The sequence below is a fragment of the Tyto alba genome, unplaced genomic scaffold, assembly GCF_018691265.1.
Source record: "Tyto alba isolate M040663 unplaced genomic scaffold, T.alba_DEE_v4.0 Super-Scaffold_2, whole genome shotgun sequence".
Lineage (NCBI taxonomy): Eukaryota > Metazoa > Chordata > Aves > Strigiformes > Tytonidae > Tyto > Tyto alba.
Window position 1 is genome coordinate 36,522,715 of NW_024881282.1, and position 12,459 is coordinate 36,535,173.

A 12,459-nucleotide genomic window follows, 5' to 3' on the forward strand; every position below is an offset into this window, starting at 1 on the left:
TAGAATCATCATCCCTTGCCCTGTGTCATGGGTTTGAGTGAGTGGTGGGATTTTTGGGTAGCAGGGGAGGGGGGCTACAGCAGTGGCCCCCTGTGAGAAGGTTCTTGAAGCTCCTTCAGCTCCAAGTCAGACCCATCTCTGCACCAGGGCCAAGCCAGCTAGCAGTGGCAGCTGTGCCTCTGATAACATGTTTAAGAAGGAATCTGAGAGGAGGAGTTGGACTTGTGAGGAGGAGTTCTGACATCTATGTCGAACACCAAGGTCAGTGGAGGAATGGAGGAAGAAAGATGGGGAGGTGTGCCGGAGCAGAGACCCCCTGTATCCTGTGCTGAAACCACAAGGCAATTCCCCCTGACACCCATGGAGGTCTATGGTGGAGCAGATGCTGCTATATGGCCTGTGGGGAGCCTCATATAGTCAATTAAGGTGGCTGCACCCAAAGGCAGTTGGTATCTTATGAGAAGAAGCAGCCCCCACTGTTGTAGCTTGATTCTGAGAGGATTTCAACATGTGGGGGTGTCACATGCCAGAACAACTTGGGAAAGGCTGCAGCCCATGGGAGGGACTAAAATTTGAGAAAGTTGGTGTTCCACGCCAGAGCAGTGAGGGAAACACTGTGGCCTGTGGGAGGGACTCAAGTTGGAGAAAAGTTGTGGAGGAGTGTCTCTAGTGAGAGGGGGGCCATGCTGGAGCAGAGGGAAGAAGTTCCAGAAGTTCCGCCCTCAGGATGAAAGAAGCAGCAGCACTGACTGCACCCCACCCATTCCCTGCCCCTGTGATGCTGTGTGAGGGAGCAGAGCTAAGACCAGGAAGAAGGAGAGGTGGGGAAAAGTGTTCTCAAGATATGGTAATGCTTCTCACTGTCCTACTCTGTCTGTTAAGTGTTGTTGTTGTTAGTGTCTGTAATAAATTTATGTTATTTTTTTCTTCCTCTAACAAGTCTATCTTTTGCCCATGACTGTCATGGGTGATTCATCCCTCCTTCTCAAATCCCAAACCTTGGCTTATTTTCTCCTTCTCATCACTGGGGGGGAAAGGGGAGAGTGAGCATCTGCATGGTGCTCAGTTGCCCTCTGAGCTCAAACCATGACACCCTGTCACTATAGGCCCTTGTGAAAAGTCCTTCTCTGTCTTTCTTATAAGCTCCCTTTACATATTGAAAGACCGCAATAAGGTCTTGTCTTACCACAGCCTTCTCTTCCCCAGGCTGAACAACCCCAACTCTCAGCTTTTTGTCATGGGATAGGTGTTTCAGCCCTCTTATCATTTTCATGACCTTTCTCTGGACCCGCTCTAACAGGTCCATGTCTTCTACTGGGGGCCTCAGAGCTTGATACAGTACTGCAGAGGGGGTCCCATGATAGCAGAGTAGAGGAAGAGGATCACCTCCCTCAGCCTGCTGGCCATGCTTCTTTTTATGCAGCCCAGGATACAACTGGCTTTCTGGGCTGCAAGCACACACTGTTGGCTGATGTTCAATTTTTCATCCACCAGTAACTCCTAGTCTTACTCTGCAGTCAGTTCATGCCCTGGTCTGTACTGATTTTAGAGATGGCCCCATCCAGGTGCAGGACCTTACATTTTGCCTTGTTGAACTTCATGAGGTTCACATGGGCCCATCTCTCAAGCCTGCCAAGGTCTCTCTGGATGGCATCTCTTCCCTCTAGCAAACCAACTGTGCCACTCAGGTTGGTGTCATCCACAGTCTTGCTGAGGCTTCTCCATGTCAGTTGTCACTAGAGCTGTCTTATTTACTGGGGGGTGTATTTTCTTTAGTCTTTCTTTTCTGATCAACATACCTACAAAACCCTTTCTTATTCTTCACATCCCTTGCCAAATTCAGAAACAGATGTGCCTTAGCTTTCCTGATCCCATCCCTACATACTGGGTGGCATCTCCACATTCTTCTCAGGATGCATGTCCCTGCTTCCACTGCTAGTGTATTTCCTTTTTACGCTTCAGTTCTGTCAGAAGGTCCTTCCTCAGCTATACTGGTCTTCCGCCTTCCTAGCCTGCTTTCTTACATGTGGGTATCAAGAGCACTTGTTCTCTAAGAAGAATGTTCTTAAATAGCTGCCACCTCTGTTTAGCTCCTTTATTTCGGAGGGCAGTTTCCCAGAGGGTCCCATCCACTAGTTCCTAAAACAACTGAAAGTTTACTTTGCTAAAACTCAGGGTCTTGACTTTATGTTTTGCTTGGCCCTTATCGCTCAAGTTCATGATGGGCCTGGGCCCAGACTACAGCCCAGGCTGCCACCAATCTTGACCTCTCAAATTAGTTCATTTGTGTTGGTGAGCAACAGGTCCAGTATTTCTTCCCTTCTGATCGGGCTGTCTTTCACCTGGAATTAAAAATTATCCTCAGCATGCTTCAGGAGTCTCCTAGATGGCTTACAACTTGTGCCACTTTTCCAGCAGATGTCAGATTGATTGAAGTCCCCAAGCAGGACTGGAGCCTGTGACCATGGTGCTTCCTGTAGTGAAAGAAAGAAAGCTTCATCAACATCTTCCCCTTGATCAGGCGACCTGTGGTAAATACCAACCATCAGGTTTCCTTTGTTGGCTTGGCCTCTGATTTTTACCTATAAGTTCTCAACCATTCATCGCTGATTTTCAAAGACAACTTTGTGCGATCAGTCCATATTTTTACATACAGGACAGTAACCCTCTTCCTCTCTGCCCCCCCCCCACTTCCCCTTTCCTTGAGTGCCCCTTCTGAACAGTTTATAGCCATCAACTGCAGCACCTCACTCTTATGATTCATCCCACCAAGTGAACTATGACTATGCTGGACTTTTACTGTTTACCCAGGAGGATATAGGGAGGCATCCATCTCACAAATGCAGCTGAGGAGGCAGGACTGCAGCATATGTATACATATTTCAAACAGGCTGATCAAGGTCATGCATTAAGCCTATAGCTGCAAAGCCCCATTAACATGTTTTTCACCTTGGGCTGCCTGAGGCTGCACAGCATCTTCAACATTTTCTCAAGCATGTAGCCCTTCCTGGTGCCTCTGCTGCTGAGCATTCGTACTATATATATGTGATCCAGTTAATTGATTCTGAATTATGGGTGCTCCATAAGAAAAATAAAAGAAGTCATGGAGTCAATGCAATTCAAATCTGCCCTTGATGCAATTGCAGACTTTGGATGATTTTGGAGATATCTTTTGTCCTTGAATGATGGATTTTATTAAAAAAAAGATTTATCATGCTGTTTTAAATCATAACATATTGTTACATTAGTAAGAAAACTTCATGCCTCAATATGGAAGGTGTTATGACTGCATACTGTTCAGTATCCAGCAAAGGACTCTTCTTCATCATAAAAGGGTCTTTGTATTCATATAGATCTAAAATCCACAGATAGAGCAGGAGTCTCTTAAAATAGGAAATCCAAGACCAGAGCTATGGCAGGCATTAGGCAGATAATGTAGTTATAAGGGGATCCACAGATAGAGCTTTCTTAATTTTTCTTAAAATTATCTCCTTGCAAAAATATTCAGTTGCTTTGGGTTGTTTTGTTTGGTTGGGGTTTTTTAAGTTTTATTTCAGCTCAAAGCAAGAAAGAAATAGCTCCTTGATCATTCCAGTCCACATAGTTTTGATAATTTCCAAGCTCAGTTAAGGGGTAACTCCAAAAATCAATTCAGATCAATCACTCATTCAACCAATCAGTCAAATTATAAAGTTTCTTGTTTAGTATTTAATGTTTAAATGTGATATAAATATAATATATATGAAAATGTTACTGGACTGGATGAATTTATATGTGTATATTAATGGTTTAATAAAAAGCCTACTTTTGCCAGTAGGGAATGTGAATACAGGTAGAGGGAAAGTAGCCAGTCACCAGTCTTCCCTCCTGCTTAACCCATTCCTGGAATAAGCTGGGAGGGTCACAAGGAACACAAAATATGATGTGTCTGGAAAATATGTGCCTGAGCTGGAAACCAGAAGGATGTGTAGAATGGAAGCTCCAGGTATCACTACTTTGAAAATTTCAAATTATTCAAGCAAATGTTCGAGATCTTTTGAGGGAAACATGAACATGTGAAATAATGCATTTCAATGCCACATGAATGTGACATTTAATTTGCTGCTGCGCACTTTGTGCATGTGATCTGGGATCTCCCAGTGCAGCATGTCTGGACTGCTTTTGCCTGCCCTTTGCGTTGGGGAACAGCAGCTTCTTCCTGCTGTGGGTTACTCTGGGGAAGGAGGTGTCACCCTCTTTCTTAGGCCGTCGGCTCCACAAACAGCCTCAGCACAGATGCTGTGCCACACAAACAAGTTTTCATTTGAATTTCAAGACTGTGAGAACAAAATTTTAGTTTTGAATTCTGCCTGGCCCATGCAGCAGTGTGGGTCTAGGTTTTGTCAGGGTGAAATAAGAAGTGACAAACATGTAACAGTACACCTTGTTGCAGAACTGAACTGTTCTGTATGGTCTCCTACAAGCTGCAAGAAGTCCAAGCAGAGATTGGGTGGCTGAGCAACCTCCTAGCTGCCCAGTGCCAGGATTCAGAAGACCTGTGATCAATGGTGGAAAACAATACTACACAGATGGAAAGAGTGCAATCAGCTGCAGTACTTCAGGGTGTGGAAGACATCTAAGCTGCCCATCCTCCTTGTCGGCTGTGATAAATGAACAGCAGAGCATTTCAGGTGAGCACTGAGAAGAAAGCTGAGACACTGGAAAGCTGATATACATGGCTCCTTCCCAGACATTTTGAGGTTGGGAAGACCCATGAATCTCAGGAGCTTTTGCTCCTCCCCTTCAGGTGATACTCAGGAAGTCATAGTGGGCTTTTTGCTCCCAGGAACCACTTTGGTTGTTTGCTACAGACACTAACTGCTGTTTTCTCCTTCCCTCTCCTCAAAAAAAAAAAAAAAAAAAAAAGTGTTAGAGGCCTTGCAGATTATTCTGGAACCTTCCCAGACAAGGTTGCTCTGCATGCAGCCCAGTAATCACAGAATAAGTGAGTCTCATTCACAAAATTAGATCAGCAAAATCAGTGGCATGTACCTACAACACTCCTCATTTTTGATGATTCCTTCTCATAACCTGGCTCATGAGTAGCCTGGCTGCCCCACCTGTTAGAGGAAAGTCCTGCAGGAGCACTGCAGAAGAAAGTGTGGGGCCACCACCAGCATCCACTTCCCTACAGGATGCTGCCAAGTATCACATGGGCATACAGGAACTTGAGGCTGATGGTCAGTGCAGTTCAGCTTTGATTAACAAGCTCATTGGGATGTCTTTCTCTCCTTAGGATATCATGAATTTGCATCACTAAATCACTCCTGCCACTAGCTCTCACCTTTTCCCATCTCTTTATTCCCTGACTGCACACAGACAACTGAAGCAAGATAGTGAGAGTGGTAACTATTCTCTGTTCAGTTGGACAAAGAAATAGTCTGTCTTCTCTGATGCATAAGAATACCACAAGTTTCTCCTGTCTGTCTAGGCTGACTGTAGCAATTTTCATCACATTCCTTGGCTGAGTTGCTACAGCTTAAAAGCACAATTCAACACCACAAATCAGGAACCAGGACATTTGATGAGGCATGGAAGAGGTGGATGCTACATGTTCAGTAAAGACAGGCATGGCTTGCATGCTGTAAGGAAGAAATGGTCTTTCCCTAGGAGGAGGAGTGGGGATGGGAGAGTGCTGGTATGTAGCAATTTCCTGGGAACAAGGTGAATAATGAACAAGAGGCACCCTCAAATGGGTGAGGAAGATAGGAAAAGGACATGAGAAGGAAACAAGAAGGAAAGGCAGAAAGGACAAGCTGATGGCCAATATTATTGACACCTATGATACTTTGCAGCCAACGTTCATAGAAGCAGGTGCAATGTTGAACTGTGTCACTCCAAGTCAGCAATAGGTCGTCTTTATGCAAATCAAGAGGAGCCTGCCCTGATACTATCTCAGCATCAGGTATTTGAGAAGGTGATGGCATGTTGAGCTAGAAAAAGTGATCTGTGCAGGATCAAGTGGCAGCTGATGTCTCAGGAATTGGTTTGAAGTGGCTGAATTTTTACTTCAGTCCTCATAACTGTGCTCCCATTACTAACACACTAGATGGGGACAGATGTGTAAATGACGGCTATTTGAAAGGGGAAGAGATTCTCTATGAAGTCTAATTTAACTTCAGTAAATACATTCCTAGGTGGACAAAAAAGTTCAACAAAGTTTGTGGGGGGACAGCAGGAGGGGGCTGTCCCCCAAAGGCAGGGGAGCTGGGAGGTGAAGGGGAAGCAGGACAGGCAGGGCCACGCTGTCATCAACAAGGACACAGCCCTGCAGTACCCACACAAGGTGAGTGGGACAGGGATGGTGGCAGTGGCTGGGGACAGCCACAGCCCTGGATCACTGGCTAAGTCCATGGGGATGGGGCTGGGATGAGGTCAAGCCAGGAAAGTTCAGCTAGCGGAGTCAGAGATCACAGAATCATAGAATACCAGGTTGGAAGGGACCTCAAGGACGGTCTGGTTCAACCCTTCTTAGCAAAAGCATGGGCTAGACAAGATGGCCCAGCACCCTGTCCAGCTGAGTCTTAAAAATGTCCATTGTTGGGGATTCCACCACTTCTCTGGGGAGATTATTCCAGTGGCTGACTGTTCTTATTGTGAAAAACAATGTTTGTGAAAAACACTTGTGTGCAGTCAGAATCTCCCCACGAGTAACTTGTACACATTACACCTATTCTTTCCATCTGACTCCTTGTAAACAGGGAGTCTCCATCTTCTTTGTAGCCACCCTTTAAATACTAGAACATGGTGATAAGGTCTCCCCTAAGTCTTCTTTTCTCAGGGCTGAAGAAATCTATTTTCTCAGCCTTTCCTCATATGGCAGCCTTCCCAGTCCCTAAATCATCTTTGCGGCCCTTCTCTGGACCCTCTCCAGACTGTCCACATCCTTTTTGTATAGCAGGGACCAGGTACAGCATGTAAGGTAAAGCCTGATCCTATATGCAACCTCAAAGCCAATAGATTAAAACCAGTGGGTGGAGGGCAAGACCTTGAGAAATCCTCAAACAAGTCACCTTCATCTCTGGCAAAGGGAAAGGAAGAAAGATGCCTTAGCAGCAAGCAGCATGCTTTCCTTATGGGAACAGAGTCTGACTGGATGTGGAAGCACAAGCAGAACTGCAGTGAAATCTGCCTGTACACAGTGAATGTGATAAAACATTTTTGCTCACGTGCCAGCCTAGGGTCAGATTTTCCATCACGTGGAACTGGTGCCCAGAACTCCTCTTCCAAATCTGTGATTCCCTGTGTTCAGGGCATCAGTTCTTCCATAAAACCTGAAATCACACAAAAAGTTAGGAGAGGTGTAGGCCAGCCGAATATCTCTGTGCTCTGTCCCAGCAAGAAAGACAGGACTTTGCAAGACAAAAGGGTGCTAAAACCCCTGTCTTCAGATGTGCAAATTTTTTTCTTCCTCTTCCTCTTAGAAACATTCACATTTCCTTTGACGTCGGGTTGGTAGACCCGCAGTGAACAATGAGTTCGATTTACTAGTTTTCAGCTCTCCAAACATGATAGATCTTATCTAGAGAGACATCAAACTAACTTTTGTGGCTCGTATGTTTTTATTTCCTTACACTTGTGGCTGCCGGACGAAGTTTGTTAAGCGGATCCTAAAGAAAAACTGATTTATACTGCCTCGGATTTTTATTTATTTTTATTTTATTATCATTTTTCCCAGCGCCCTCTGATAATAATTCAGCTGTTTATCACCGTCTCTTTCCATGGCACTTTCCTCCACTCCCAGGCAGGATGCAATACACACCAGTGTCTATTAGGGAGAAGACTTTGCAGGCGATAAATGGCAGAGTGGTGACATGTCTGCAAACATCCCACGGGGATGGAGTTTTAATTTAGATTTCTTCATCACAAGAAAAAAAAAATAATCCTGGAACTATGCGACTTTCTAAGGGAACAGATCGTATGCAAACGAAAGGCTTAAGTTATTTGATAACATATTCTCTTTATCTGTGATGGCTGCCATAGTTTTGGGGAGAAAAGGCACTTCATCCCTCCAGTGAGAATAAATTTACCCACACCTCATGCCAAGCTTTTCTCACCATGTTGTTAATTATCCCACGCTGAAGGGACCGTATAAACCTGTTCTTGGACAGCTAAGGATAACGAATAAAATCTATTAGCGATGACTAATGTGTAGATCTTAACTAGGCGAAGGGTGGCTTCCCTGCCAAATCTGTGCACATGAGTACGTACTACTGCCAGAAGGCTGAGCGGGTGGAGGCTAAGGGAGGGGGGGGGGGGGGGGGGCACGCTGCCACTCGGTGCCCGCTGTGACTCAGCCCCGAGCCTGCCCGCCGCGGGCTCCCTCCCCTCGCCGCCTTCTCCCTTCGCGGCTCCTGCCCGTGCGGGTGGGCTCCGCCTCAGCGCTGGGCACCGGCAAACGGAGGGAGACTGGGGAGGGGCCCAAGATTTCAGCGCACAGCTCGCCCTGCGGGCGACAGCCCCATCGCCCCGACCCCAGGGAAACGCACAGCGCTCTGGCCCCACCGGCGCACGTCTCTCCGCCCCCCGAAGACGCTCCCCTCGCCCTGCCCCGACAGAGAAACACAATTCTCTGCGCCGCACGAGCAAACATCGCCCTGAGTACGGCAGTGCCATCGCTCGGCAGCTGCCGAAGCGCACATCGCTCCGGAGCCCAGGGCGGGGCCCAAGACACCGGCGGTTCCCAGGCTTACAAAAGTTCCCCGTAGACTCGCTTTCCCCTCGCCACTCAGCCAAGACAGAGCCTCAGGCCCGAGAGGAGAAGCAGGGCAGGATCGCTGCCGGCCCCACGCCGGTCCTCCGTGGCCAGGGCGGGGCGAGGAGAGGAGCCGCTCCGGGACGGGGCTGGGAGCGTGCGCAACCCCTCCGTTCCCGCACCTGCGGAAGGATTAATTTGTGTCCTCTGCGTAGCACAGCTCCGTTCAAGGACTTCGGGGAGCGCTGCGAGAAACGGACGGTAATTGAGCCCCTGACACGACCGCTTCGGGAAAGGGACAGCTGGAGGAGCCAGAGGGAGAGTCGTTGCAGGAACGCGGGTGTGATTAACAGCCCGGGCACAAGGACGGGCCGGGAGCGGGACGCGGCGCCGGGGCCGTGGCCGGACGAGCCGCGGCTTTACGGGGGGCGCAGCCGCCGCGCTCCTGAGCGCAAGGAGCGTCTTGGCGAGCAGCTCGGCTTCCCCAGGCTGAGCGGCGGGGGGGTTGGGGGGTTGGGGGGGTGTCCCGGGGCCGAGGCAGCCTCGGGCAGGGCGGCCAGGGCCGTGCTCGGCAAACGGCGCCCGTGGAAATCCGCGAGCGGGTGGGTCGTCCCGGCGCTGCGCTGGGGAGGCTTGCGCAAGCAAGAGCGGAGGAACCCGAAACGAAACTGCTCAGAGATGGTCTACGCCAAGAGCAAACACACTCACTGGCACGTCGCCAAGCAGCAGGAGAAGGGAGACCTGAGCTCCTCTTCCGAAAAAGTCACCGCACCACAGAACACACCTTTAGTTTCCGCTCCCTGACGCGAAAATCAACCGTACATCGCCGACAGACACCTCGCCCTGCGGGCGACAGCCCCATCGCCCCGACCCCAGGGAAACGCACAGCGCTCTGGCCCCACCGGCGCACGTCTCTCCGCCCCCCCGAAGACGCTCCCCTCGCCCTGCCCCGACAAACACAGTTCTCTGCGCCCCACGGGGCACACCCGCGTACAACAGTCCGAGCCCTCTGCAACTGCCGACGCGCACATCGCTCCGTAACCGGTGGACGCCGACACGACTCCGGAGCCGATGGGCGCCCACATCGCTCCGGAACAAACAGGTACACACATCGCTCCGGAGCCGACGGACGCTCACCGGTGCCGACGGACGCACAGATCTCTTCGGCGCCGACGGACTTGCAACGAAGCCGATGGGCTCATACGCCGTTCATCGTTCTGTTTCGGGGAACGTTAACTTTATCTGGCAATACCTTTTCCAGGGAATGTGAACTTGATTCCTCTGCGCCGCAGCGATGCGCGCACATCGCTCCGGAGCCGAGGGTCTGGGGCGGGGTCCAAGACATCAGCGGTTCCCAGGCTTACAAAAGTTCCCCGTAGACTCGCTTTCCCCTCGCCACTCAGCCAAGACAGAGCCTCAGGCCCGAGAGGAGAAGAAGGGCAGGATCGCTGCCGGCCCCACGCCGGTCCCCCCGTGGCCAGGGCGGGGCGAGGAGAGGAGCCGCTCCGGGACGGGGCTGGGAGTGTGCGCAACCCCTCCGTTCCCGCACCTGCGGAAGGATTAACTTGGGAACTCTGAGTAGGACTGCTCTGCCACTCCGGAAACACACATCGCTCCGCTCCTCCCCTATATATACATTCCGACCATCTCCCAACAATGCAAACGTCGCTCTCCTCCGAATGAGAATCATCACACCCGGCGCCCGGCGGCGAACACCACATCGCTCCCCTCCCCGAAGACATCGCTCCCCCTCGCTCTGCCCCGACACAGAAGCGCATTTCTCTGCGCCCCACGCAGCACACCGGCGTACAACAGTGCAAGCCCTCCGCTAGTGCGGAAACGCACATCGCTCCCCAACCGATGGGCGCGCACATCGCTCCGGAGCCGATGGACGTCGATGATGCGTCTCCGGAGCCGATGGAGGTCGACATCTCTCCAGCAACGATGGACGCACACACCGCTTGGGAGCCGATGGACGCGCACCGGCGCGGATGGACGCACAGATGTGTTCGGCGCCGAGGGACGCGGATATCTGCCCGGCGCCGAGGGACGCACAAATCGCTCCGGAGCCGCGGGATGTCCACAGCCCTCCCGCGCCGACGGACCTGGGCTGTTCTGTTTCAGGGCACGTTAACTTTCTTTGGGTAACAAGTGATTTGCCGCAGCTAAAGTTTTGGGTTTAAATATAGTGTTCTTATTATGGTTGTATTTTGTTTCTATGTGATATTTTTTCCTTAATTTATAGCTCGATTACAGTGTTCCTTGAAGATTGTGGTATGTGTGTGGTGCAATACATCACTCAAATCGAAGTACGGTCATGTTATATGCGTTGTAAATGGAAGAAAAGGCGGCTTCCGCACTTTTCTAGTCGGGAAAGAATCGAAATTATTAGTAATGGAAACTTGTCCACGTACCTCGCAGTAACTGCTATAACAAAATGTACCGTTTGATGGTGCTCGGTCTTCTGGCGCTTTTTTTTTTTTTTTTCCCCCTCAGGAGTGAGAGGTGTCTACTGTGTACTGTACTGTGAAAGACTTTAGTAACAAGGGGCATTTATCTAATAAGCTGTCACCAATAGCCTAGTGATTAATACAACACAGAAGTCCTTTCTAGAATTTATCTTCAGCACTTCTTTGTTAATATTGATGCGGTGCATGGGATTTTTACGCTACCTTGCGTAGCTTCTCATTGATGAACTATATTCCGATGGATTTTCTCGAAAATACTTCTTTTGATTAAGCACAATAGGCAAACTCATTCATTTGTTTCGTCTTATTTTCAGATAGAGTTTATTCCTGTGCTTACTTTTACACTGTCCTTCAGGAATTTTGTCACCCAGATTCAGATGTGCAAAAAAAAAAAAAAAAATATCAAAATATGGAGAGCCTGTTTTCTCTCTGAAAAAAAAAAAAAGAAAAGAAAAGTAAGGCTGAAGGCATGTCTTTAATAAAATAACATAAATCAAGTGGCTTATTCAACCCGTTTTGTCCTCAGAACCGCCGAGATAAAGTAGGGCACGGCATGGCTTTCTCCAAGCCACGAGCTGTTCTGGGACAGCTAACGGGATACCACGGAAAATCGATTGGCGGTACCTCATGTGCAGCTCGTAATTAGGCGCAGGGTGGCCTCCCTGCCAAATCTGTGCCCATGAGTATGTGCTCCCGAGGGAAGGCGGGGAGGTGCGTGTCCGTGTGCAGGGCGGCTACGAGAGGCTGCGTGTCTGTGCGTCCGTAGGTCAGGAGAGTCTGGACTGCCGAAGGGCAGGGTGCCGGGCTGCCCCGAGAGCTGCCTAAGCCGGCTCCCCCCGTGCCACGGGGCGCGAAGGGACGCGGCGAAGGAGCCCACGCCGCCCCTTCGCGGCGGGCTCTGCCGGAGCCTCCCTCCCGGCCCGGCCGCAGATCCCTCCCGGCCCCGGGCCAGCCCGTTGGCGGGGCTCGGAGCCGCAGTCGCAGCCGCCGGGGAGAGGCGATGGAGTGTGCCGGCCTAAAGCCTGAGGCAAGCGAGGAGGAAGCAGCGTGGGGAAACGGAGCGGAGCGGGGCGGCGAGGCCCGCTGGGGTGTGTAAGCAGGCTGCCACTCGGTGCCCGCTGTGACTCAGCCCCGAGCCTGCCCGCCGCGGGCTCCCTCCCCTCGCCGCCTTCTCCCTTCGCGGCTCCTGCCCGTGCGGGTGGGCTCCGCCTCAGCGCTGGGCACCGGCAAACGGAGGGAGACTGGGGAGGGGCCCAA